The following is a 6,000-nucleotide window of genomic DNA, read 5'->3' on the forward strand; positions in this document are numbered from 1 at the left end:
ATGGGTCTGAGGCTGAATCAGTCACTGGTTGACCACTCCCACAACCTCTGTGCCACCCTTACCCCAACACACACACACACCACACACACACACACACACACACACACACACACGGACCTTCATGTAGATTCAAGTTGGATGTCTGTTTCACTTTATTTTTCTCCAAACAACTTCTGTTATATTTCTTAAAGGGTAAATTATTCAGAAGCAAACTACCTTCATTGTTTAGCATAGAAACTATTTATTTTTGTGCATTTTTTCTTGCTTAAATGTTCATTTTTCTTACAATGATTAAAGTAGATATTATTTTAGAGCAGTTTAAGTCACAGCAGTGTTGTATGGAAAGTGCCCATTTATTCTCTGCGCCCCCCGACATGCATAGCCTTCAGATTATCAACAGCCTGAACTACAGATGTCTACAGATATACCTAGAGACATCATTATTGTTCACATTCCACAGTGTGTTTCACTGTCATTGGTTTTTGTGTTTGCTATCATACATAAAAAAATGCCAAGAGCAACATCAAAGTTCCCCATGTTCAGTTAATATTTACATTTGATGTGGGATATGGGTCTCTCTCTACCCTTCTGCATGTACATATCCAGTTTCCCCGGGACAAAGAAATAAAAGGCAACCTCTGCTTTTGAGAGACTTGATAATATGAATATAATACCCTCAATACACAAGCAACAGCAGAAAAGTGTCAGAACTGATGAAAGAGCTGATCTAACTTACAAGATACAAATACATTAAAAAAGAAACTATCTCCAAAGTCACCCAACTATCAGGGAAAAAAATATAATACCACTGTTTCATGCACAATAGAATAAAAAGAACAAAGTATCTTGGGATAAAACCAAATGAACAGGTAAAAGACCTGCATATAGATACCATAAAACCTTACAGTTCTTTTTATAATTTTGCCTCAGCAAATGAGCTTTTAAAAGAGCCAACTTTTTAATACCTTTCCTCCCTTTTAGTATATGAAAGTGTGTAGCTGATCTAGTTTCTTGGGGAAAAATTAATTCCTACTGACTTTGTAGTGAGAGTCTAATGTTTTACTCAACAAATTTTATTTAAAATTGCTATGCCGTGAAAGAAAGTGATATTAATGTGTCATCTTTTTCTTAGACAGAAAAAGGAGCCACGAACATTTGTCTTTACATTCACTGTATTCTCTACTGACGAAGAGTCACACCGTGTAGAGGCACAAAGGCATATTTAAAAGAGAGAAAGAAACTGTTTAAGGAAGATAGGTCTGGTGAGAAGGGAGCACCTTGTCACAGGGGAAATGATGAGAGGTGAGAAAATATTCATGGTGGGGTGACTCATCATAAGAAACCTATTTGTGGTTGTATTTTTCCTGTGATGTAGCTACAGGCTCTAAATCCTTCGTGGCAGATGACGACTGGTCGTGGACAGGGTCTCAGAGACCGTTACACTACCCATACTATGCAAAGGAGCAAATGAGAATAACAGTGCTGGGGTTTCTTTCATAAGAATTTAACAGCAGATTCCACACTGGTGCTCCTGGGTCCTCAAGTCAAGACTGGGAGGAAGGCAACACCATCCCCACAGGGTTGAAAATATACTATCTAGAGCACTAGGTGGCCCAAATTAAGACACAAATCAAACAGGCAGGAGGAATATGATTCAAGCAAAGGCCACATGACTACTGCTCCAATCATCTCTTCCCTGGGTAAGAATAGAAAATTTAGGCATGGAGATTAGAGGTGAGTTGAATAATTAAGTATAATATGGAGCCTATGACTCTGGGGTGTATATAGAACATTGTGGAATAATGTTTTAATTCATGTTCTTTGCAGTGTAATTTTTTTTTTACTTCAAAAGCCCTAAACCCATCAATACCAACAGGTAGACTCAGCCACAAATAGCAACAGGCCAACTGAAGATAAGGAGTCGTGAGATGCAGAGAAAGTGTATTGAGTCAATGCATACTGGGAAGAGGATCAGACAAAGGAATCCAGTGACCACATGTTTATCTGTAGGGTACAAATGTAAGACTGGGGTCTAAATAGAGAAAGATGTGGGCCAAGAAGATCACATTATTAAGCAAGCCAAGTCAAGGTGTGGTCCAGCTATCATTGTCTCAGCTCTAGTCCTGCAATGTGAGCCCATAAATTTTTAATCTGCCAATAATGGTCTTCTTGGGAGATCAGTGTGGGTATAAATATAGTGTCATCATTGTAGATAATATTTCACATTTTGGTGATAGTCTTTCATGTCTTTGCTGCTCTTGGAATCCAAGCTGACTAGAGGTTTAAAACAAGAATTCTCTGTATCTCCAGCCTAAGCAACCTGTGCAGAGTCAATAGGTGAAGGAGAGAGAGCAGAATGGTGGCAAACATGCAAGGCTTTCATCTAGTTTTAATCGCTTTGTAGAGCAAAGTGAGAAATCAACTCACTTCAACAAAAGGAGCATCTGAGTGCCTTTTACAATAAGAATCATTCCATTGTCTTCTGAAGTTTGTGAAAGTAGGGGCTATGGGTAGTTTCAATCTAAGCTTAGAAGGCTTCATATTGGTAGGCTTCTCAGATTAGCCTTAACTGGAACTTCTTCTCCTCATCTTCATTTCCATTTTCTACCCTCTAAGCCTCGGTGGCAAAACCACCATCATTGCTCTCACTCACTGAACCTCCAACGGCAAGCATCTATGTGCTTCTTCCTTGAGCACCTCTCCTTCCCAGACCTCTGCTTCACTGGTAGCACTGTGCCCCAGCTCCTGATCAACCTTTCCCTAGATGATCAGACTATCAGCTATGCTGGGTGTGTAGCTCAGCTCTTCATAGCATTATTGCTGAGTATAACTGATTATGTGTTCCTTGTGGTTATGGCTTTCATCGCCACAGTGTGCATCACTGATAGCAGGAAACCAATCTGGTTCCTATCAGATGATGTGCTGCACAGTGGAGCCAATCCACTGTAGATAATTGGGTGATAACCTATCCTGCTTGTAGGTCCTGCGGTTCCTGGAATCCAACCTGATTGCAGGTTTAGAACAAGGACTCTTTGGGTCTTCAGCCTGTGATACCTAGGCAGAGAGTCAACAGGAGATAGACCAGAAGGAAGGCAAATGTACCAGGATTCCTACAGCTTTGAGTGATGCTGTGGGCTCAAGTGACTTCAGAGTGCCCCCTACGATAGCAAGCATTGAATTGTCTTCTTGTTTTGTGAGGCTGAAGGGCTATGGACAGTTTCAACACCAGCCTGGAAGGTGGCTTCATTTTAATGGGCTTCTCAGATTGGCCTCAACTGGAGCACATATTTTTTATCTTCATTTTAATTTTCTACTTCCTAACCATCTTTGGCAACTCCACCATCATCACAATCTCACGAATGGATCGTCGGCTGCAAACACCAATGTACTTCTTCCTCAACAACCTCTCTTTCCTGGACCTCTGCTACACCACCAGCACTGTGCCTCAGCTTCTTGTCAATATTTCTGGACTTGACAAGACCATGAGCTATGCTGGGTGCATGACCCAGTTCTTCACAGTGCTCTTGCTGGGGGAACTGAGTGTGTGCTCCTCGTGGTAATGGCTTTCGACCGCTATGCCGCTGTGTGCCATCCACTGCACTACACTAGCATCATGCACCCCCTTCTCTGCCAGGCATTGGCCATCTCCTCCTGGGTGGGAGGCCTTGCGATCTCCCTGACTCAGACAGGCCTCATCATGACCATACCTCTCTGCGGCCGTCATCTGAACCACTTCTTCTGTGATATGCTTGTTCTCCTGAAGCTGGCTTGTAAGGACACAGAGGGAATAGAGGACAACTTGTTTGTGGCTGGAGTCATAATGTTGGCCTGTCCTGTAACACTAATTCTAGGCACCTATGCACACATTGCTCACGCGGTGCTGAAGATTAAGTCAGAGGCTGGGCAGAAAGGCTCTGGGGACTTGTGGGTCCCACCTCATGGTGGTTTGCCTTTTTTATGGCTCAGCCATGTACACATATCTCCAACCTGTCCATGGGTATTCTGAGAGTGAAGGAAAGTTTGTTGCCCTTTTTTATACCATAGTTACCCCTATGCTGAACCCTTTGATTTATACCCTGAGAAACAAAGATGTGAAGGGGGCTCTGTGGAAGGTGCTTGGGAAATGAATAGACTAGGAATAAGAGGAGAAAGGTGTCTGGATAAAATATTATATAGTGTCTCTCACACTGTCAAGGATTCTGTGCCCAACATACTTTCCCTTAGAAGTGAGACATAAAGAATTTTGTGGGATGGGGGCAAGTCTGACTGAATATATTTCCATAGGGAGTTTCAAACAAGAATTGTATTTTTTTAATGGTGTTCTTCAAACTGAGGAAAAAATAGACATAGCTAAGAATAATTATAAAATTTCAGAATGCTCTAGTATCATAAACAGTACATAAGCCACCCACATCTCTATAAAGACTAAAACACAAAACAACTAAAAAGAAATACCACACTAAGAAATAAGCAATATAAAATATGTTAATTATAGTAGGAAAGATTTAAAATGTGTGTTGTTTTATGTTAGTATATTTCCTTTCATTTTTCTTATCTTCATGTTTATGTCATGTTACTCTCACATCACAAGTTTGTCCTAATCAAAAGATGTTTCTTAAGGTTCATGGTAACTAACCACAGACTTGTAGCACAAAAACTTCTGAAGATAATAAACACTCACAACTACAGAAAATCACTGAAGAACAAGTGTGAACATGAGAGACAGAGAGAGAACTCTAACACAAGACAGTTATAAATGCTTATCTGTAGTTACTGTTCTTACTGATGACTTATTGAATGCTTATTATTGAATGGATAAAAGTAAATATTTAAGATATCCAAACATATATTTCTTTGAGAAACTTGCTTCTTCTAAGAACATGAGAAGTAAGAGGAAGACTAAGGTATTTCATGCACAGCAGGCATGGTGGCGTACACATGTGATCCCAGCACATGAGTGGCTGAGATGGGAAAACAGAAAGTGCAAGAATATGCCTCCAGAAATGAAAAAGAATGAGTAATTCTTTTACTTTGTAATGACATGTAATGATGAAAGAGGCAATTCAGCACAAGAAAATGACTCAAAATGCATGCATTCAATATCAGAGCATCCAGATACATAAAGAAAAAAATCACTAAATAGAAAATGAGGGAGTCCAATTTGATGCAGTGTTTTAGGGGACTTTCACACTCTACTTGCATCAATGGACAAAGTATCAGGAGAGGAAATAAGTTAAATTACATGCTAGAACAAATAGACATAGCAGATTTTGTGCTACAGTAGGTAGTGTTTTGGTTTGGTTTTTTCTCAAGAGGATAGGAAACAGATTTTGGGATATTATATGAGAAACCATGAAACAGGGCTCATCAAAAATTTTATATGTATTTATTTTTACTTTATGCATAAGAGTGTTTTGCTGACACATATGTGTGTACATCATGGACCTGTCGTCCATGAGGCAAAAAAAGGGTGTTGGATTCCCTGGAACTGGCTAATGCATGTTACCATGTGGGTGCTGGGAATGGAAACCAGGTCTTCTGCAAAAGCAGCAAGTGCTCTTAACCACTGAGCTCTCCACCCCTCCACAAAATTTTTAATGAAATCATGTCAGATATTGTCCAACATGTGACAAAACTAGAAATCAATAACAAGAAAAGCTATGGTAAACAGACCAATGCTTGGAAATTAAACAACTCACTTTTAACAGTCAATGGAATAAGGAGGAAATCAAGAAAGAAATTTTTAAATATCCTGAAACAAATAGCATTGGAGAAATACCCAAACCTGTGTTATAATCAAAATCAGTACACACACATACACACACACACACACACACACACACACTCAAACATGCACATGCACACACACCACACAGACCACACAGACACACACATATTACACACACCATACACAACACAACACACACACACTATACAAAAAGGCAAAAGACCTCAATAGACATCCCTCAAAAGGATACATACACATGGCCAAAAGGTAAG

The 6,000-nt window shown here is 40.0% G+C and overlaps 1 pseudogene; it reads left to right on the forward strand.

The window, feature by feature from the left end:
• The first annotated feature begins 3,209 nt into the window (after positions 1–3,209).
• LOC114681510 lies at positions 3,210–4,127 on the forward strand (annotated as a pseudogene).
• The last annotated feature ends 1,873 nt before the right edge of the window (positions 4,128–6,000 follow it).

The sequence above is a fragment of the Peromyscus leucopus genome, chromosome 8b (genome assembly GCF_004664715.2).
Source record: "Peromyscus leucopus breed LL Stock chromosome 8b, UCI_PerLeu_2.1, whole genome shotgun sequence".
Classification (NCBI taxonomy): domain Eukaryota; kingdom Metazoa; phylum Chordata; class Mammalia; order Rodentia; family Cricetidae; genus Peromyscus; species Peromyscus leucopus.